General features: G+C 54.7%; 2 long non-coding RNA genes across 2 annotated transcripts in view; one reads left to right on the forward strand and one right to left on the reverse strand.

The window, feature by feature from the left end:
• Window positions 1–4,358, reverse strand: part of LOC144339586 (uncharacterized) — a 40,355-nt gene extending 35,997 nt beyond the window's left edge. Inside the window, exon 1 of the long non-coding RNA XR_013414759.1 lies at window positions 4,305–4,358. This is a non-coding gene — a long non-coding RNA (uncharacterized LOC144339586). The remainder of the gene's footprint in view (window positions 1–4,304) is intronic.
• Window positions 373–2,429, forward strand: LOC144339587 (uncharacterized). Its single transcript, XR_013414760.1, has 2 exons — window positions 373–684; window positions 781–2,429. It is a non-coding gene; the product is annotated as an uncharacterized LOC144339587 (long non-coding RNA).
• Window positions 4,359–22,336: the final 17,978 nt, after the last annotated feature.

Raw genomic sequence — 22,336 nt, forward strand, 5'->3', positions numbered from 1 at the left:
GTGTCCCCTCCGCCCAAATCTCACCTCGAATTGTAATCCCCCACGTTGGAGGAGGGGCCTGGTGGGAGGGGATTGGATCATGGTGGTGGTCCTTCACGAGTGGGTTAGCGCCAGTTTCTTGGTGCTGTTCTCATGATGGTGAGTGAGTCATCGTGAGATCTGGCCGTCTGAAAGTGTGCGGCACCCCCTCTTTTTCTCTCTCTCCTGCTCCCGCCATTGAGACGCCTCACACTCCCTTCCTTCCACCATGGCTGAAGGTTTCCTGAGGCCTCCCTAGAAGCGGAAGCCGCACTGCTTCCTGTACAGCCTGCAGAACCGTGAGCCAATCAAACCTCTTTTCTTTATAAAGTGCCCAGACTCAGGTATGTCTTTTTTTTTTTTTTTTTTTTTTTTTTTTTGAGATGGAGTCTTGCTCTGTCACCCAGGCTGGAGAGCAGTGGCGCGATCTCAGCTCACTGCAAGCTCCACCTCCCGGGTTCACGCCATTTTCCTGCCTCAGCCTCCCAAATAGCTGGGACTACAGGCGCCCGCCACCACGCCCAGCTAATTTTTTGTATTTTTAGTAGAGATGGGGTTTCACTGTGTTAGCTAGGATGGTCTTGATCTCCTGACCTCATGATCCACCCGCCTCGGCCTCCCAAAGTGCTGGGATTACACGCGTGAGCCACCGCGCCCGGCCCTCAGGTATGTCTTTACAGCAGTGTAAGAACAGACGAATGCACCAGGTCTTCAGGACAAGCCCGATTTTGTTGGTTACGAGATGCATGTTTTTCATTCTAGCCCCCAGAGACCTGGATACATTGCACAGGTGTGACAGCAGGTGGCAGTGTGGAGCAGCGGTGTGACACCTGCAAGGCCCTCTGTGGACACCACACAAGGGCAGTCCCCGCGTCCCGGAGCCTGTGCAGTGTGACGGCTGTAGGTACCTCTCCAGCCAGCACTCCACCCGTGGAATTACAGCCTACCGAAGCATCTCTGCTGCATTCGTCAGCTTGATAAATGTCCGAGAAATGAGCCAAGACTAGGGACCATCTCTTCCAGCAGCTTCTCACCATCGCAGCTTCTCACCATCGCACACACTTTGCAGGGCCGAGGGCTCTTCCTGGCCCATATCTAGCACCTAGATTTTTTTTCACTTATGTGTTGAATATTTCATGGGTTCTTCTCCCCCAGAGGCCTCAGAGCACTCCCAGAATTGGAATGGAAATACACAGTGTGTCCTTGTCAGCTGTCCAGGCCGCCGCGTTCAAAGGGCAGGACATAGCAACTTCCGCTCAAATTAGAATGATCTGTCTTGTCAAGCGGAAGATGGTTGTTGGGACTTTGTGTTTTTAAAGTATTGCCTTAAAAAGCAAGATTAAATGAACACATGAACGCTTGTGCAGTACGGCAGGAAAATCCCGGGGGTCTGCCTGGACTGCTTGCCCCAACCCTCTCTACATGTGGGTTCTGCTGCAACATTGAGGAGAGAGCAGGGGGTACTCATCTCCAGGCCATCAGCAAAGATGTCAGACTGTGCTTGTCCCACAGGCCTGGCCGGCAACAGCAGGGTCTCCCCCGAATGGGGCTTGCCAGCCTCACTGCTGCATGTGGCTCTGGGAAGGCCTGTGGGAGCCTGCTGGTCCCCATGGCCTGGCAAGCACCTGCCCAGGTAGGCTGAAGTGCCCCCAGGCCCTGTGGCTAGAGGAAGCCTGCTGGCGCCTAGGAGATCTGGGAGAGGAGAACTGGACAGCTCACCCACCATGGCCAGCATGAAAGGCAGCTAGTAAGTCCCCCTGCACTGTCAGCCTCTGCTCAGAAGTCTCTGGAGTGATGTCCAGGTACTGAGGGAGTACACTGATGCTGCACTGATGCTCAGCCAGGAGCAACTGGAGCAGAAAGCAGCAGTCATGGGAAGATGCCTCAGATCACACACATGCACAGACACACACATGCACATACACATGCACACACATGCACATGTACATACATGCACACACATGTACAGACACACATGCACACATACAGATGGACACATGCACACACACACATACACACACATGCACATACACATGCACACACATGCACATGTACACACACATGCACAGACACACAATGCACACATACAGATGGACACATGCACACACACATGCACAAGCGCACATGCACACACATGCACAGACACACACATGCACACACACATGCACAGACCCATAGACATGCACACATGCAAATGGACACATGCACAGATGGACATGCACAGACACACACGTATATGCGTGCACACATGCACAGACATGCACACGCACACATGTACAGACACATGCACACAGGAGCGACTGAAACTCACAATAAAGCAGGAACAAGTCTAAGGTTCCATAGACGTAGCTCTCGTCTAGCAGACGCTGACCAACTCTCCCATTAAAAACAACAACACAAGCTAGAAAAAACTATCTTAAAATGTCTGTTCAAAATCAATGGAGAATTCCTAAAGCAGTGAAGATTTGGGGGGCCAAGGTCTGAAAGAAGGGAAAAGTAAAGATGATGGGCCGACGCTTGGGGCAGCGTGGATCCGGGCTGACCAATCACTGGGGAAGCAAAAGCCGAGGTGAGCCATGGGAGCTGGCCTCGGCTCTCAGCACTCATGGGGCCAAAGGAAACGAAAGAGGGGCCCTGAGAAGCCGAGAAGCCCCTCAGCTGTTGGTGGGAACCCTGAAGGGGAACCAGCCTGACCTGACCCTCCCAGAGTCTGCCGCTGGGTCGCAGGGGTCTCCCTCCCTGGGTGGCCACAGGAGCAAGTGCCACTCGGCTCCCTGGAGACGGCACCACTGGTGGCCTGAGATGGCCTCTGAGACCTGTCCTATGAATGTCTGTCACTCAACCAAAAATGCCAAGGGCTACAAGATGAAAATCAACCACAAAAGGTGAAGGAGAAGAAGCAACGCAGAGAAGCTACAGAGGGGTGGGGGCAGGGGAATGGAGGGAGGTGACCCCGGGCAGGCAGGGGAGTGGAGAGGGTGACCCCGGGCAGGCAGGGGAGTAGAGGGAGGCGACCCCGGGTGGGCAGGGGAGTGGAGGGAGGCGACCCCGGGCGGGCAGGGGAGTGGAGGGAGGTGACCCCGGACGGGCAGGGGAGCGGCCACCCAGAGACCTGCGCCCATGATGAGGGGCTCATAGGGTGGAAGGGAAATGACCCCCCAGGTGGGGTGGGAGCTTGGGGATAAAGGAAGGAACGCAGAGCCGGGAAGCGGGAGTGAATACACAGACACACACATGGTAGAAAATAATGATAATGTGCCCAGCACAGGGGCTCACACCTGCAATTCCAACATTTTAGGAGGCAGAGGCAGGAGGATCACTTGAGCCCAGGAGTTTGAGACCAGCCTGGGCAACACAGCGAGACACTGTCTCTACCAAAAATTTTTAAAAATTAGGCTGGCATGGTCGTGTATGCCTGTAGTCCTGGCTACTAGGGAGGCTGAGGTGGGAGGATTGCTGGAGCCTGGGAGTTGGAGGCTGCAGTGAGCTGTGATGGTGCCACTGCACTCCAGCCTGGGTGACAGAGCAAGACCCTGAAAAAAATGAAAAAGAAAATAATAACAATAGTGATTTCCAGAGTTTGACACGTAAGTAGAGTTAAAATACGTAAGAACAACAGAACAAAGGGTAGGAATGGAATAAAGGGGGAATCTAAATATTTGGTGGTCTGGTAAGAGATGGCAGGAAGAATTTACGCTGGACTTTAACATGGATAACTACTGAATGAACAGTAACTTATAACTGGCAGGCTAGGAGAGGATAAACATGGAATAAAAAATAATTGATCTGAAAGAAGCCACAAGAAGAGAGAAGAAGGAACAGGGAACAGGTAGGAAAAACAGAAAACAATTCATAATGCCAGAATTCAAACCCAGATAATGAAATCAAAATAAAAGAACCAGAACGTTCAATTCAAACATAAAGGTGGTCAGACTGGATCCTGCAGGAGACAAGCCCTCAATGTAAGGCCACAGAAGGATAAATGGAGAGGGAGGTCTGGAAAGCTGGGGTGGCAGCATTAACACCAAGCAGAGGAACCACAGGCAAGGGGCTCAGCAGACCGGGGTCAGCTGGCGGCATGGGCCCCAGCCCACGGGAACATGCCAGCCTCAAACTACAGAAAACAAAGTTGCAGAGTCCAAGAGAGAAGCAGAGAAATCCACAATCATATAGAGAAATTTAAAACATCTCCTGGTCACCAATAAAGCATGTGTATTAGTCCCTTTTCATGCCACTGACAAAGACATACCTGAGATTGGGAAGAAAAAAGGTTTAATTGGACTTACAGTTCCACATGGCTGGGGAGGCCTCAGAATCATGGCAGCAGCAAGAGAAAATGCGGAAGAAGGAAAAGCAAAAACCCCTGATAAACCCATCAGATCTCGTGAGTCTTATTCACTCTCACGAGAATAGCACGGGAAAGACTGGCCACTATGATTCAATTACCTCCCCCTGGGTCCCTCCCACAACACGTGGGAATTCGGGGAGATACAATTCAAGTTGAGATTTAGGTGTGGACACAGCCAACCCATATCCGCATGCAAGGAAAATACTAGCAAGCGTAGGCACGATTGGAATCAATCACCTCACTGACGTTTAAATCAATGCGCACGGCAGGCGTATCCCAGGGCTGAGCAGCCATCAGTGCTTAAACGATGGGGCCATGGGGCGACGGGGCTGTGGGGTGACGGGGCCATGGGGTGCTGCTGGGCGTAAACCTAGGCGTCACAGTGTTAACGGTGGAGGGTGTACAGGTTCCTGGCGCCTTCAACAAAGAATTGGACAAAATGCACAAAGCAACGAATGAAGGAACTGATTGAAAACGAAAGCACCTGCCACAGTGTGGGAGCCGCGGCCAAGCATAGGGGCTCAAGGGCCCCCATTACAGAATTTCTGGGAGTTTAAATACCATCTAGGGGATTCCATTGGCTTCTTGGGGGTACGCCCTATGTAACTGGAGAGGATGAAGTGAAGTTACAAAGTCATTTACTTGGCCCACACCCTATGGAGAGGGTATTTCCTGTCTTAGCTGAAGTGTGAACTGCCTTATGCTCCCTGCCTCCAGACCCAATTTTCCTGCCTTAACAGATGCAGGTTTCCCTGTCAGCCTGCCCTGCACTCCTGCACTCCTATCTGATCTCCGGGTGTTATCTTTAAATCACTGTCAGATTCGTGTAGTGATTTCTGTAAGTTTAGATTTTTGCGCCCTTGTTCCCAAGCAAAGTTGGCTGATGATTTTCTTGCGCTATTGACGGGGACCCCGTGTGACCTCAACCAGGCCCTATGGATGGGTGGCCATGGGCGGTCCACAGTTGACTGACAGAAATGTGGACGCATAGTTTTCTTCTATTTCAAGCACTGTCATCGTGAGCATCCTTGTGCATGTGTGTGTTGTACGTCCACGTGGTGTGTTGTGTGTGTGTTACTGGGAATTCTGTGTTTGGATGGATTTTTTTTTTTTTTATTTTTTAGACTGAGTCTCACTCTGTCGCCCAGGCTAGAGTGCAGTGGTGAGATCTCGGCTCACTGCAAGTTCTGCCTCCCGGGTTCATGCCATTCTCCTGCCTCAGCCTCCCAAGTAGCTGGGACTACCGGCGCCTGCCACAATGCCAGGCTGATTTTTTGTATTTTGAGTAGAGACGGGATTTCACCGTGTTAGCGAGGAAGGTGGATGGGTTTTTTAACCGACGAGATCCACAGAGCCAGAGCTCTGAAACAGCTATCTGGTTCTTGTGACAGTGAGCAAAGAATTGCAAACACCAATGTAAGCTTAAAGCAAGGTTGATTGAAATTTGCAGTAATACTCTCTCAGAGGGTGTGCAGGCTGATTTCTGTGAAGTGATGTCAGTACCTGGTTACAGAGTTCAAGGTGCTTCTGTGGGGTGTGTGAGGAGGAGCTGAGGTTTGGGCTGTGTCTGAGCGACAGAGTGATGTCATTTGATTGGCAGTTTATGATGATATAGCTAAAATTAAACTGTGCATATTTTTACCCATACTTCATTAAGAAAAGCCCAGTGCGGGGGGACCACATGTAAACGTTATTACAGTTTTAGGTTACTGGGCATATGCTGCTTTAGGGCAATTTCCACCTATGCCCTGGTTTCCCCTTCCACAGGACATGCTGGCCACAGGTTTTACTTCAAACTCCGGCCCTCAAGGTGGAGTTAGGGCAGAGTGTTGTATGTGTGTGTGGTTTGTGCATAGTGTGTGTCTATGTGGAGTGTTGTATCTGTGTGTGTCTATGTGTAGTGTATCTCTGTGTGTGTCCATATGGAGTGTTGTGTGTACCTGTGTATCTGTGTGTGTGCCTATGTGGAGTGTTGTGTGTCTATGTGTACTATGTGTGTGTATCTGTGTGTGTGTCCATATGGAGTGTTGTGTGTACCTGTGTATCTGTGTGTGTGCCTATGTGGTGTTGTGTCTGTGTGTACTGTGTGTGTGTATCTGTGTGTGTCCATATGGAGTGTTGTGTGTACCTGTGTATCTGTGTGTGTGCCTATGTGGAGTGTTGTGTGTCTATGTGTACTGTGTGTGTGTATCTGTGTGTGTCCACATGGAGTGTTGTGTGTATCTGTGTGTGTGTCCACATGGAGTGTTGTATCTGTGTGTGTGTGCCCGCGCATGCAAGGGTTTCTCGGGCAGGGCCTGGGAGGCGCGTCCCAGGCTTGGCGCGCATCTGCCCCGGGGTCCCCACGTGGCCCGGCCCTATCACGGCCTGGAAATGCCCCAGCACCTCCCGCGCGGGCGGGACATCGGAATTTCCCAAACTTCAAGCCGGGCGCCGTCCCCTGTGCGAAACCCCCGCTCCCTGCGAGTGGAAGCCGCCGCCTCGCCCGCGGTGGGTGCCCCGGGACCCCTGCCGCCCCCGCCCCGCCTCTCCCGCAGGCGCGCGCTTCCCCAGCACCGAGGCTCCCTGCACCCGGGCGGTGCTCAGCACGAAGCCCGACCGCCCCAGACCTCTCAGGCCCTACGCCGTGGCAGTGTCCCGTGCCAGGGCGACCTCCCCGAGGTCCCCCACAGAGTCTTGGGAGAGGACCCCCGGGTTTGCCCTGGGGCAGGAGCCTGCGGAAGGGGCGGGCCCGAGGCGGAGGTGGGGGGCGGGGTGTCTCAGGCTCTGCCCCGCTCCTCCTGTCTCCGCCCCGCCCCCTCCCGTCTCCGCCCCGCCCCAGCCCCGCCCTCTCGTGTCTCCGCCCCGCCCCAGCCCCGCCCTCTCGTGTCTCCGCCCCGCCCCCTCCTGGCCCCGCCCCGCGCCCTCCCGTCTCCGCCCCGCCACAGCCCCGCCCTCTCGTGTCTCCGCCCCGCCCCCTCCTGGCCCCGCCCCGCGCCCCTCCCTGGGCCCTTTTCCGTCCTAGGTCCACTGGCTGCCGCCGCTGCCGACCGGAGCCCTCCCCGCGGTCCCTGCGCCCCTCGCGCTCCCGTGGCGGGCACGGAGCTCTCGGCAGCCGCGTCCCCGCCCTCCCCGCCGGCTCCAGAGCGAGGGCTGCTGCGGGCCGCGGGCACCGGGCTTGGCCCGGAACCTCAGAGGCGGCCGGGGCCGAGAGGGAGGGAAACCCGGGAACGGGCGGCCGCGCGCTCTGCGGGGTCTGGGCTCGGCCACGCCCTCGGGCCTCCTTCCCCGACGCGGGGTCGCACCCGGACCCGGAGCGGCCCCCGTGGTTCCGCCTGGTCCAGGACGCTGAGCCCCCTTCTGTCTCCCCCGCTTTCCTACCAGTGCGGGAAGCGGAACGAGGACTTTTTCGAGAAGACCGGTGTCTGCGCTTCCCACCGGGCAGGTTGGACCTGAAGACTCGTCGGTCCCCAGAGAACGCGCGGCACCGTGACCGACACGCGGCTGTCCCGCCTTAGAAGGCGGCCCGGCCCGCGCGGGACCCGCAACCTGGGGACCTTCCCCGCGCGCCGGAGGGGTCTGGGTGGAGCGGGAAAATTACAAATAAAAAAAGAAAAGGCGAGAAAGGAAGAAGTCCGCTGGAGAACTCCGTGCGAAGGCCCCGCTCCCACACGTCCCCGGCCTCAAGGGGAGACGAGGAAGACAGCGGCCCAGCCTGGGCCTGGGAGTATCGTGACCCATTAAAGAACTAAACGTGGTGTTACAAATAGGTGGACCAGACACCATCAGAATTGTTTGTTTTTAGATGGAGTCTCACTCTGTGGCCAGCCTGGAATGCAGTGGCGCGATCGGGGATCACTGCAACCTCCACCTCCCGGGTTCAAGCGATTCTCCTGCCTCAGCCTCCTGCAGCCTCCTGTGTAGCTGGGAACAGGCACGTGCCACGACGCCTACCTAATGTTTGTATTTTTAGCAGAGACGGGGTTTCATCATGTTGGCCAGGCGGGTCTCAAACTCCTGACCTCAGGTGATCCACCCGCCACAGCCTCCCAAAGTGCTGGAATTAAAGGTGTGAGCCACTGCACCCTACCACACCGTCAGGATTGAGGAGGCAGATATGAGAAACATCTTAGGAATAAAAAAGAATAAATGAATTTGAAAACAATGAATAGGCTAAGCAGCAAATTAGATGCAAATACATATAAAATTAGTGAACTGGAAGATATATTTGAAGAAGTCACCCAGAATGCAGCACAGACAAAGGGTGAAAAACAAGTTTTCTTTAGTGGTTGGCATTGTGATGGAGTAAAATGGCCCCACATGGCCTAACTGGGGCTCTGGGGGGAGGGGGGGAAGTGTATTAAATGGGTCAAGGTAATAGGGAAGAGATGTGAATGGAAAGGTACCATTCCTCAGACTCTGAAGCTTCAGAGAATCTAAGCAGTGTGTTTGAAGAAAGCCACATCTGGATACATCTGTTGTACTGGAGATTCTCAAAGACAAAGAGATTATAAAAGCACCTGGAGAGAAGAATGAGTAGCTGTTAAACAGCACTGAAACCAACACCTAAACAGCAATAGGGGAAACCGTGAGAAGCAGTTTGATTCTCCTTATGAGAATCTAATAGCCTGATGATCTGAGATGGAACAGTTTTGTCCTGAAATCCTGAAACCATAGCCCCGTGCCACCCCTCATCTGTGGAAAAATTGTCTTCCATGAGACTGGTTCCTGGTGCCAAAAAGGTTGGGGACCATTGCTTCATAGCACCTAAAATTACATTATGTTTTTGTTGACAGAGTTTTCTAGAGGGATCTGCAGGAAACTGTTACTATTTATTGCATGGGGAGGGAAGCTTGGGGTGATTAGAATTCTTTATTTCTCCTGTGTTGATTGCACTTTCTACATTGTATGTATGTACCTTTAATATTTTATAAATATGTGTTTTTCAGAAGGGACATGCTGACATAGGACACAGGAAGATTTAAAATAAAGTGAAAGAAAATATATATTAAACCAATATTACCCATTAGAAAGGTGCTGAATTGCTATGACTGTCCCATGAAATAGACTTAAAAGCAAAAAGCATCGTGAACGTTAAAGATGTTAAGAGGAAAAAAAAAAAAAACTCATTCATTTTTCTTAAAAAAAAAAAAAAATGTTAAGAGGAATGACTCACCAGCAGGACAAAAACTGTGATGGACAAAAACTGTGGACATGAGGAATGACTGTGATGAATCCATATGCACCTAAGAACATGGCCTCCAAACACAGAAAGCAAACACTAATGGAACTGTGAGTCCACAAGAAGTTGTGTATATCTATTTCACTGACAAGACAATAACAACAAAAATTAGGATACCAAAGAATGAGTTGAGTCTGTTTGTATTAATTTGAAAAGATCTCTTCAATGTATTATTTATTCAATATGCCAAGATGCAGAGCAGTATTGCATAGTGTAATCTCATTGATGTGTTAAAAGTATACATGTGCACAGGTGTGCACACAGGCATGCACGTGCACACACACACACACACACATGCCATTTGGTTCTGCACATACATGTTCTGCAAGGTTCCAGTGGGGAATGGAACCAGAGTTTGTAGGGATGGGGAAACAGAAACTTGTATCTCAAATTTTACTTCCCTTATGTTTAAATTTTGTCATGCACATGTATTCGTATTATACCATTTTTTTTAAAAAAAAGGAAAAGAAAAAGTCAGTTTAAAAAATCTGAGTAACTGTCCCTGCAAAAGGCATCCAGCTGGTTTCCCAAGTGCTGTCAAGTCAAATTGGTGACAGAAATAATCACCACAGTCTATTTTCAATGGAGAGAAGGAACACAGTTTTTGAACATTAGTCTATTTACTTTGAAAACTGAAATGTGTATCAAGATATGACAAACCTTACAGTGGGGAGAAGTTTGTGCGAATTCTGTACCACTTCCATTTAAAAACTTCTTTATCTCTAATTTTCACAGCCTGGTCTTACCTTTCCAAGTTTGGTGGTGTGAGTTAAGATAAAGGGATCCTTAGACCCTATTGTTGTCAGTGGAACTGGTGCACACCACCCCTGCTTGCAGTGAGTCACACAGAGTTTCCCCACTGCAGGGTACAGAGACTCACGCCGTTTTGGTTTTGGAAAGGAGGCACCTGCCCTTGTTACCAGGTACCTTCTCTGAGGGCCACGACTCCCTCCCCAGAGCCGCGCCCACCATACTCTCCAGAAAAATACCAGGGGTTTACCAAAGACCGTGCAGAGTCAGAAGCCTTGGTAACCTCACGTCTGTGTGGAGTACCCAGGAGGTCCTCAGGGCCCCTCCTGCTTGCTCTGTACAAGGTCACGGTCCTTCCCAGGGGCTCCTGCTGTCCCTAACCACATAACGTTGACCCCTAAAGCAGCTGAGGGACTTGCTCAGTTAAAAAGGCTGGGCTGGGCCAGGTGCAGTGGCTCACACCTGTAATCCCAGCACTTTGGGAGGCCGAGGCGGGCGAATCACGAGGTCAGGAGATCAAGACCACGGGGAAACCCCGTCTCTACTAAAAATACAAAAAATTAGCTGGGCGCAGTGGCGGGCGCATGTAGTCCTGGCTACTTGGGAGGCTGAGGCAGGAGAATGGCATGAACCCGGGAGGCGGAGCTTGCAGTGAGCTGAGATCCGGCCACTGCACTCCAGCCTGGGCGACAGAGCGAGACTCGGTCTCAAAAAAAAAAAAAAAAAGGCTGGGCTGGGCAGACGGTCCTCTTCCAAGGCGGCCTCCTTCTCACTTGCTTGTCTGATGTACCCCCCACCCTGGGCTCCCTCTCCCCACATGGAAGCCCACCCCCCAGGCCTCTCCATGAGCCTGGGCTCCACCCAGCACGGGTTCTCGGGTAGATGGACTTCCTGTGTGGCAGGAGCTTCTAGACAGCAGGAAGGGGTGGCCATAAGCCAGTTCCCAAGGACAGGTGGCTCTGCTGTGTGCTGCCCATCAGCCCGGCCGTGGGGCGCACTGGACTCGGGGCCCCTTTATGGGATGAGGGCTGTGGCAGCTGTCTCTGGGGAACATACTGGCCACAGTGAATCACGTGCTGGCATGTAGGGTGCACTCACCTTGCTCAAAGCCCCAGTGACACATCCCAGAATATCGCTCCAAGTACATGATCTCATCATCCATATGGGGTCCAGGTGAGGCTGAGGCTTCACAGGTGTGGATCCCCTTAGTCTACAACGGGACATAATAGCTACAAATAGCACTCCCTACTCCAAAGAGAGGCACGGGTGCTAGTGGCCGCTGGCCCACAGCAATTCTGAAATCCGTCTGGGTGCAGGCCACCAGTGATAGCACCAGAGACCCGGTCAGTGGCTTTGCTGTGCCAGACAGTGCAGGTCCAACGCCCACCTCACATTGACCCTCCTCACCCAAGGCCTTCTCTGAGACCACGTTCAAATCCAAGCAGGCATCTGACGAGGGAGGTGAGAATTCGTCACTGCCTTCCCTTCACAAGTCTGCTACAGTTCACACCTGGCTTCGCACTCACTGAATGGCGTGGCGCATGGGCCTGTCTCCCACAGAGATTCTCCTGGGACTGCGGCGTCACCTCCTACTTGCTCGTCCCCACCCTCCCAGTGCTGCCGGGCCTCCTGCCCCGTCCTTGCCATCTGGGATTTGTCCCCTGCCAGATGTGTACTCCCAGGGTGGCATCCTGCCCTTCTCCTGCAGTCACAGCTGCAGAGTGGCAAAAGCACCTGGAATGGGGTGGAGCCTGTGGTCCCAGCTGCAGGGTGGTGAAAGCACCTGGAATGGGGTGGAGCCTGCGGTCCTTGCTGTAGGGCGGTGAAAGCACCTGGAATGGGGTGGAGCCTGTGGTCCCAGCTGCAGGGTGGCGAAAGCACCTGGAATGGGGTGGAGCCTGCGGTCCCAGCTGTAGGGTGGCAAAAGCACCTGGAATGGGGTGGAGCCTGCGGTCCCAGCTACAGGGTGGTGAAAGCACCTGGAATGGGGTGGAGACCATGACCAGCTCCTCCTGCACCCCGTGGGGAGTCTGGCAGGGATGTGACTGCCATCCAGAAAGCCTTGGACCTGTGTGGCCCTGAGACTGGTTCTTACCAGCAGCACTTGACAGGAGAGACGCAGTCCACTCCACTTTTAGAGGCTTTTAGAGGCAGCTGTGTCTCCATCAGGCTCAGGAGATGGTGGGGCTCAGCCACCAGGTAGGCAGGGACCCCATCTGGGACCACAGGGTGGAGAACACTGTTATGCGTGAATCGTTTTGTACCTTGGGGCCTGTTTTTCACACACCCAGCCTGCCCTGGCAGCACAGAGGACCTCCGAGAATGTGTGTGGAACGAATGAGTGAATGTGGAATCTGGTGGCTGGCATTGGGCACATGTCTGCTGCAGCTGAAGCCCAGCCTCACATTCCAACTGCCCCCCCAATGGCCAGATGCCCAACAAGGAAGGTGCAGCTGGCACCAGAGGTCTTGGGCCCATGCAGGAACCTGAAGAAAGTTCTGGAACAGGGCTGCTGGCTTTGCATGCCATCAAACCCACCGTTCATGCACCTCGACTCTCCATTCAGTACTGGTACCTTCAGGCAGAACCTTGCAGTGTGCAGGGCTTCCACTGTCCCTGCCACCAGGAAGCTCTCCTTGGCTCACATTGAAATGAAGCCGTGGCCAGAGTTTACACAAGTGGCCAAAGGCCAAGTGGCTGAAGCTGCCCACTGGGAAGGATGTCAGAGGCAAGGGCACCCGCATCCCAGGGGCTCCACATCCCAGAGTCACCAACATCCCAGAGGCATCTGCATCCCAGGGTTGTCCACATTCCAGGGGCACCCACATCCCAGGGTTACAGACATCCCAGGGGCACCCACATCCCGGGGCACCCACATCCCAGGGCGCCAGCATCCCAGGGGCACCCGCATCCCAGAAGCACCTGCATCCCAGGGGTGCCGTGCACAAGAGGTGACCCTCCCCTCCCCCAGGAGCACTCCTCTCCAGGAGCTGCAGGCCAGGGTGGAGAGAACCCCATCTGGATTGGGAGTGTCAGGGCAGGGAGGGCCCCGGGCTAGGAATGCACACTGTGGCAGCGGGAGCCCTGATTCCCTGATTCGAGTGGAGTTTGGCAGAGACACCCTGAAGACGCAGCACTTGGGCGCAGAGCTCCAGGCTGAGTGGGAGGGACGTGGGTGCAGGGTGGTGAATGGATGTCCAGCCAGCGCCAGGGAAAAGTCCCATCAAAGTGACAGAGTCTTCGTAGAAACTGGCTCAGGGCCAGCTCCAGTCGAAGGACAAACAAGAGGTGAGTCCCAGGCTGCCAAGGCAGGCGGGTCTGATGCAGGGCTCGTGGGTGTCTGGCGTCCAGGCACTCGGGCCAGAACCTGCAGCAGGTTCAGAGACAGCTGCGCCACGCCCTCACATCTCCACCAGGAAATCGATTTTGGAGCTCAGAAAGAAGTGGGCCTGGGACAGCCACCTACACAGGAGCCCCCGTGGCTGAGGTCGGGCCAGAGTCACACGGGGAGGACACTCACCCACCTCTGCCTGCTGGCCTCGCTGCCTGCACTGGGGCGCATCTGGGTCCCAAGTGGAGACCACACCTGCCCCAGTCCCCAGGCCCCTCCCAGGCTCCCTGAAGGGCAGTGAAGGCTCAGGAACCTTCCAGGCCACACCAAAGCTTCTTCCCCACTTTGGGTGTGAGGCCACACACCTTCCCCCAAAGCTGGTGCAGACATCGCAGTCACCACTCACATGACCCCGAGAGGCAGACTTGGTCACTGTCCCCGCTCACCTGACCCTGGGGAGTCCAAGCACATGCAAAACTCACCTTCAGCCTGGCTGTGCCCTAACTCCAGGTATCCAGGGTCATGTGGGCAGGATCTGAGCATCAATCTGCAACCCACCCACCTGCCCCGGGGTTGTGCACTGGCCAGCACTCAAGGCCCTTTCCTGAGCCGGGACGTACCCCACACGGCCCACCTGGGCCTCCTGAGCAGGTGGATTGTTCTCCCCCTCCACGGGGCTGTGCCCTGGTCAGCACTCCAGGCCCTTTCCTGAGCCGAGACGCACCCCACATAGCCCACCTGCGCCCCCTGAGCAGGTGGACAGTCCTGCCCCTCATGCCTGTCACCCTCCTGCCTGTCACCCTGAGAACTCCTGGTTCTCACCACTGGAGTCGCCAAGCTCCTCCAGGTCCTTTAGGGGCCCCCAAGTCGCCACCTCCTTGGTAACCCCCAGTCTCCCCCAGGCCAGCTCAGGGCCCACAACACTATTGTAATTACTTTTAAATCATAAGAAAAAAGAAATTTTAGGTCAAATAAAATGTTTTCATATATAATATTAGCACATTTGGGCTTCTTATCAACACAGATGTAAAATAGGATTTTTGATGTTTTGTGGAGGGAGGGCCCACGGAGGCAGAGTGCTTGCCCCACGGCATCTCATGTCCTGGCCACTGGGCCACGTGGCTTCCCAGCTGGGCAGGACCCTCACCCTCTAACTCCTGGGGCTCCCAGCCTTGGCAGGAGCTGAAACCTCATGGGTCCAATTGAGCCTCTGGATTCTTGTTGAACGGAGCTCAGGAAAGACTTTCTGATTCTGTGAAACCTTGTGGGTCTGGCACAGCTGCCCTCTTCTTCCTGCCGAAAAGTGCCAATCACTCCCTGGTGTGGTGGAGCTGCCAGCCAGCTGGGTGGCTTGTGGCCCAGAGCCAGCAGCACTAAGCAGAGCCCCCCACCCTGGGAGTGCCTGGGGGGCTAGTGGGGAGGGGTCCTCAAGCCCCTCCAAGGAGTGCCCAGGCAGTGCCATGTGGTCCAGAAAGATTTAACCCCTGCCCAGAAGCCATACGAGGCGGGCAACCGCTGCTTCCCACGGGGCGAGGGCCGCTCGCCCAGCCCACTGCAGCCACTGGCAGGAAGGCATGGGCTGCCCCGTGTCAGGGGAGGGATGGCGCATGGGCCCGGGTCGCTCTGACAGGTTCTCCTCATCGTGAGAAGGGATGGCATCGTGTGTTCAGAGGTGGGAATCAGTGTCAGGTGTTGCTGGGTGCCGTGGCGCTTTCCTCTGCAGCCCGAGGCTGCCTGGGGAGAGGTGGGAACTGACCTTTTGTCGCTCTCTGCAGCATTCCCTGCCACAGGCAGCTCCCCAGATGCCACCTCTTGTTCTGGGGCCCTGGCCCTGCCCCAGGGGGAACTCAAGGGTTGTCTCACCCCTAAAATCAACCTGTAGGTCAATGGCCCCGAAGACCCATGGAAACCAGGAGCCTACCTCAGGCAGCTTCGGCCTCATTTTGGAGGTTCCAGCTGAGCTGAGCCAGCAACTGAACAAGCCCACAGGCCCCGCAGTGTCCTTCCCAGGTGGTTCCAGGGCCTCCACAAGCTGCGTGGGGTGGGGAGCACGCCTTTCCCTGGCAGAGGCCGGGCGCTGGGTGGGGCGGAAGGACAGCCAGGGTCTCTGATGAAGGAGAGAAGACTTTTATTGTCAATGAGAAGAAGACGGAAACAAGGGACAAAAAAGATGTTATTGGTGAAAGCTTGGGGGATTCAGCCAACTTCTATTTCTAACACATGAAGGACGAGAAAAGGCTTAATCAGCTAATGGAATACAGGTTGGGCCACTAACGCGGTGTGAGGGGCCAGGGAGACGGCGTCCGTGTTCAAAATGTAAATCAGCTGTGAAGGCGCCAGTCCACCAGGGAGAAACCAAGCCGTGACGCCAGAGTTGCTCACAGCGCCAGCTCTGCAGGCAGGGGAATGAGCTGGGCCAGGGCGCCATGTGAGGGGGCAAGGGGGGCCAGGGCGCCATGTGAGGGGGCAAGGGGGGCCAGGGCGCCATGTGAGGGGGCAAGGGGGGCCAGGGCGCCATGTGAGGGGGCAAGGGGGGCCAGGGCAGAGAGTTTCGTCCCAGGGTCCTCCTGCATCTGCAGCTCACGCAGCTGTAGACAAGGGCAGGATGAGTGGGGGCGCCAGGCGGGGGCCTCCAGGAGGCACTGAGAGAAGGCCCAGGGGGCCAGAGTGGAGCCTGTGAGGTCCTCCTCGGGATGGATGCTCCAAAGGCCAAGGCTGTTGGCGGCAGTTTCACTGATGTCCGCCCAAGGCTGGCGCTGTCCAGCTGCGCATTCAAAGCCCCCTCAGCAGCGAGAAGGCCACTATCCCCACGGCAGGAACAGAAACCCACCTGGACCACTATCCCCACGGCAGGAACAGAAACCCAGCTGCAGGGAGGGAAGCCAAGAATCCCCAGGGCATGCCCAGCAGCGGGTGGGGAGCTGGTGGGAAAGGGGCTTCGTGGGGAAACAGCCTGGCCTGCTCTGGGTCTGGGTGGTGGGTGCACCTGTGCATGAAGTTATCAGAACCCAGAAATAGACACCTGGTTTGTGCATTTTAGTAGAAGCTAATTAACCTCAACTACCCACAGGTACATAAAATTCTCGGAACCAGACTGCCAACCTGTTGTCTCTGGAGGCAAATCCAGGAACCCCCCGGGCACTGCTGACTCACCGCGCCCCACCAGAGGGCACAGGTGAGCTCCCGTGCCCAGGTGAGTGGATGTGGGACGTACTCGTCCAACAACGGCGGCGACTGCCCCTCTGCAGTGCTGGGGTTGTTACTGTGCATGTCTGTAGGGGGCCAGCCCGGACACAGGGCAGGGCCTCGCCCACCCACCTGGGGGGTGCTGCTTTAGGGAGCAGGTCACACTTTGGGGGCCACCTGGCGAATGCTAGGGTTCTTGGTTCCCTAAGGAGATGGGAGGGGCCCAGTGGTGCATGCTGTACGCTGTTTCGTGGGGCTAGGTCATTCTCAGAAGTGCTTACGGCCACGTAGGTGTTCTCCGCAGAGTCCACCAACCTGTACAAACTCAGAGGGGTTTTAAATTATTCTTTTTTTTTTTTTTTTTTTTTGAGACGGAGTCTCGCTCTGTCGCCCAGGCTGGAGTGCAGTGGTGCAATCTCGGCTCACTGCAAGCTCCGCCTCCCAGGTTCACGCCATTCTCCTGCCTCAGCCTCCCGAGTAGCTGGGACTACAGGCGCCCGCCACCTTGCCCGGCTAGTTTTTTGTATTTTTTGGTAGAGACGGGGTTTCACCGTGTTAGCCAGGATGGTCTCGATCTCCTGACCTCGTGATCTGCCTGTCTCGGCCTCCCAAAGTGCTGGGATTACGGGCTTGAGCCACCACGCCCGGCCTTAAATTATTCTTACAATTTTTAATGAGGTAGGAACTAAAACAGAAAAACTTGAACCACCAACCACCAGAAAATGCCCATCACTGGAGGCAGGAGCTGGGCTGACTCCTCCTCATCCTGTGGGCATCAAGTGGCCGGGCCCACTGTCCAGCCAGGCGCTCCAGGGGAGACCAGCAGGGAGACGGCCGCTGCTGTGGGGTGGGGGCTGTGTGGGAGACACACCTGTCATGCCGGGGCAGGGCCTCCACACCCTCCCCACCAGCCCTGTGGCCCTGTGACCCTCCGAACAGTGCCCGCTGCCTCTGCCTGGGGGTGGGGTCCGCGTCGGTGTTCTCTGCCCCTGGATGGGGGGCACTGCCCGATTCTTGGCTGCTCGCTGAAGTGGGGGTGGGGCTGGGCGCCTGCGCACTCCCGGGGCGCACAGAGGTCAGGGAGGTCCTCCGCAGACTCCCAGCCCGCACAGCTGCAGCCAGCTGGCCACCCACAGCTCCGGGCCCGAGAACGGTGCCAAGTCCTCCTCAGGTCCTGGTCCCCATAAGAAGCACTGGGCAGTTAGTGGATTTCCCCTACTCTAGGGGAAAAAGGATGGAATCTAAAACGTGGGACTGTTCACGGCTCTCTCAGGAGGGCACAGCAGGGAATCAGCAGCTTTCCCCCAAGATCAGTTTAACGTTGTGAAAAAGAAGCACGCGGGTCGCTCCTGCAGCCTTGAAACGTGATGTCCCGCAGGCCCCGGGGCTCACTGAGGTCAGAACCACCTGACAGAGCCGACCCCTCCCCACACATGGGCAGCCCAGGGGACTTGAGAGCCTGGCTGGGTGTGGGGCAGGCTGCTCAGGGCAGGAAGTGAGGAAGTGAGGCCCAGGGCACAGCCCTGGGACAAAAGAGTGTGGACGGGGAGGAGGGTGGCCGGAACACCCACTGCCTCTTTGGCTTCGCTGTCCTGCCAGGGTGCAGGTGTGGGACGTCTCTCCCAGGTGGTCGGCGTCGCCGCCAGTCTGGCCTGTTAGCTCAGGCGGCTCTGCAGGGGGAGATGCAGCCAGTGAGGAGAGCCCGGCAGAGCCGGAGAAACTGAAACGCAGGGTGTGCAGCCGCTGCTGGCCTTTACATCTGTGGGAACAAGCAAAACGGAAAAACACTGAGAGGCCGAGAATAAACCACCATGAGGCCATTCGAAGGCCCCTCAGCCCAGCAGGTGGAAGGTGGTCCCACCTAAAACTTCTGGGCTGTGACAAACAGAATGGGCGAGGGCTGGAAGCCTCAGCATCTACTGCGACGAGACAAAAAGCCACGAAAAGAGGAGAGTGGGATAAGAAGCAAGGGCTACAGCTGAGTTCCAGAGAAATGCGGGTCACAAGGCCAGGAGGCCCTTCCTGGGAGCCAGTCACAGACCAGACACGGCTGCAAAGCGGACCTGACCCGGAGGCCGAGGCAGAGAGGTCGTGCTGCATGAAGGAGACAGAGTCCCACTCAAGTAAGGGCTCTCGACATTTTTGGGGAATAAACAAAAACATTTGAATGGAAAGAAAAATAACTGAAAACATAAGTGGAAATGTTTTCCTCTGGCCTCAGAAGGATCTGTTGACGCAGATGGGGACGTGCACTGTGTTGCTTTAAGGAGTCAAAGCAAAGAAACACAGACACATGCTGAGAATGAATCTGAATCACACGAATTTTGGAAACATCCTACGTGTGTCTAATGAAGAAAAAAAACCACAGGGAAAAAGATAACCAAAAGAAACCAAAGCTGGCCTGTCATCAATCCCCCACCCGCTACCCCACGCCAGGGTGTCTCTGTGTGGGAGAAAGAAGAGCAGGACCCAGGGAGGGGGGTGAAGCTTCCGCGTCTGTAAGCCTGTTTCCTCCTCTGCAAGATGGAGCTAATTACAGCTCCCGCCCAGAATGCTGTTGGGAAGACGAAGCAAGTTGCTGCCTGTGGAGACCTTGGCACTGCCCCAGGTAGGGTCAGGCACTGTATTATTATATCGTTATCATTGGCATGTATGAGCCCACAGAAAGACAACTCGAGCAACCCGAGAGCTTGATGGCCTCTCTAGTACTAAGAATGTGCCATTTAGTGCTGGCATCAGATGGGGACTTTTATGTTTCAAGAATGCCCAACTCAAACCAGCTTAAACACGCATTTGTTGATTAATATTGACTCTTATAACTAGAAAGTCCAGAGAAGAGCAGGCTTCGGGTACAATGTGATCAGGGTTCCGGTAACATTTATCTGCAAATCTCTGCTATGCTGTGCTCCACCCATCTGTCTCTGTCTTACCCTCAGGGATGCTTCCCTCCTGGTATCAAAGTAACCGTAGTAGCCGGGCACAGTGGCTCATGCCTGTAATCCCAGCACTTTGGGAGGCTGAGGCAAGCAGATCACTTGAGGTCAGCTGGCCAGCATGGTACAACCCTGTCTCTACTAAAAATGTGAAACTTAGCTGGGTGTGGTGGTGTGTGCCTTTAATCCCAGCTACTGGGGAGGCTGAGACAGGAGAATCGCTTGAATCTGGGAGGTGGAGGTTGCAGTGAGCCAAGATCGTGCCACGGCACTCCAGCCTGGGCAAAAGGGTGAGACTCTGTATAAAAACAAAAACACACAAAAAAGCAGCACACACACAAAAAAACTGAAGTAGTTCCAGGCTTCACACCCACACCCCACACCAGGGACAGCACGAGCTTCTGTCCTATACTTCCAAATAAAGATCAGGAACTGCCCTGATGGTTGAAGGGCCATCCGCCGGAAGCTGGGATCTGTGCAGAGGCTGTGCTGACTGGCTCAGAGCATCAGGGCACCCCTCCAGCAGGGGAGTGTGCGCGACCAGCACTAATGGGGAAGTCGCTGAACCCTGAGGATAGGCAGTTGGCCTGCAAACCCAGACTCCATGCAGCCCCTTCTCCCTGGTAAGAACCAGACATCGGGCTGGCCACAGCCGTGGCGACTTCAGAGCTGAGCCAGGGCCTTGCCTCCTCCAGCACCCCACGCCAGTTTCTGTCCTTTCCAGGGTGTTGAGTCATCCTCCAACGCATCTCTCCCCTCAGGGTTCAAGTCTCCTCACTCCTCTTACAGCAGCCCCTGGGGCTGCTCTGTCTGCATGTACCTAATAGCTGGCCTTTGACTTGCACAGCTGGACAGTTCATGCTGGAACAAACTTTTACCTGTTCTCCCTGGAAGGAAAGCTGCAGGGACCCACACGAGACCTGCAGCCTTGCTGGTGTCCTCTGCAGGTGCTTCTTTCTTTCACACGATAGAAAATGGTCTCTTTTTCGTGAACTTTGTAGAAACATTGAATCAGAGTCCGAAGAGCCCCAGGATGGTAGATGGGAAGGGGACACTTCGACCGCAGGGTGCAGGAGGCTGGGGCCCAGAGAGAGTAAATCACGCTCTCAGGGTCACAGGTAGCGGTTCATAGAACCGGATCTCATCCAAAACAATAGCCCATTAACAGACCTTTGAGTAAAGAACGATTTCATGAATCACGGTGCACCGGTACACTCTGTCTTTTCTAATTGGAGTGAGGAGGGAAGCGTGTGCTTTTAAAGACGGCGTCCGTCTGGAAACGCCGCACATTCGTTTTGACAGGAACAGGGCAGGCAAAACAATCTGATTAGTGACCCTCCGGGAGCTGCGATCCGATTAGGCCTCCCAGGCGCCTGTGCTGGCTGCCCCTGGGCGGAGGTGGCTGGAGACAGCAGAGCGGGCGGAATCAGGTCTGGTTTATGTTGAAGACTAAGATGCATCTCTGGGGACGCTTGCCAGTTTCTTCTTGGCCTTGGCAGCTTTGTTAACCTGGCAACTGGAGCAAGAGAGAGGCCCATTTGAAAAATTAAAGATGTGACAAAGGAAAAAAAAAGTCTCTGGAAATTTCCATCTGAGTTCTGGAGACCAAATCTGTTTCCCCCCATCAGGACAGCAACTGGGGCTGCTATCTTCCTGCCAAGAAGCTCAGCGGGGCACGTTTCCACTCAGCCTGCTGAGGAGAAGTCAGCTATTAGCAGTGTTATTTTTTAAACATGAGACGCGTTCTAAGAGAATTCGGAAGACATATTTGTCTTAAAAATTATGACTCATTCGATGCAAGCTGTTTGTTTAACAAGATTGGGTGAAATGAAATCCGCTCCGATGACAGGGCTTCTGTTGGAGTGTGCCACTAGACGGTCTGTGTTTACAGACTTGAGAGTTAATCATTTTAATCTCAGAAAGAACTCACAGACTTCCAGGGTGAATGCTAAAGGCAGTGCTGTGGTCCCCCTGTAACACCAACAATCCTCAGGCTTTACTCCAAAACCCACATTTCCAACTCTGGGGTTCCTATGTGCTTCCCCCACCCTGGCTTTGCTTTATTGGGAACACAATTGCACAGGTTTAAAGTGTACAATATGATATGTAGGCACTTGTGAAACTCTCACAAATCTAGATCATGAACATATTCACCCCAAAATATCTTCCTCCCCCTTGGATTCTCTTATACTGCTCCCTTGTCCCCAGGCAGCTGTCGGTCTGTTTCCAGAGCTACCAACAGATCCCCACCTTCTAGAGTTGTATAGAAATGGACTCAGGGGGCCGGGCATGGTGGCTCATGCCTGTCATCCCAGCACTTTGGGAGGCTGAGGCTGGCGGATCACCTGAGGTAGGGAGTTCGAGACCAGCCTGGCCAACATGGTGAAACCGTGTCTCTACTAAAAATACAAAAATTACCCGAGCGTGGTGGTACACATCTGTAGCCCCAACTAGTGGGGAGACTGACACAGGAGAATTGCTTGAACCAGGGAGGTGGAGGTTGCAGTGAGCCGAGATCATGCCATCACACTCCAGACTGGGCAACACAG

Source organism: Macaca mulatta, chromosome 3 (assembly GCF_049350105.2).
Source record: "Macaca mulatta isolate MMU2019108-1 chromosome 3, T2T-MMU8v2.0, whole genome shotgun sequence".
Classification (NCBI taxonomy): Eukaryota; Metazoa; Chordata; class Mammalia; order Primates; family Cercopithecidae; genus Macaca; species Macaca mulatta.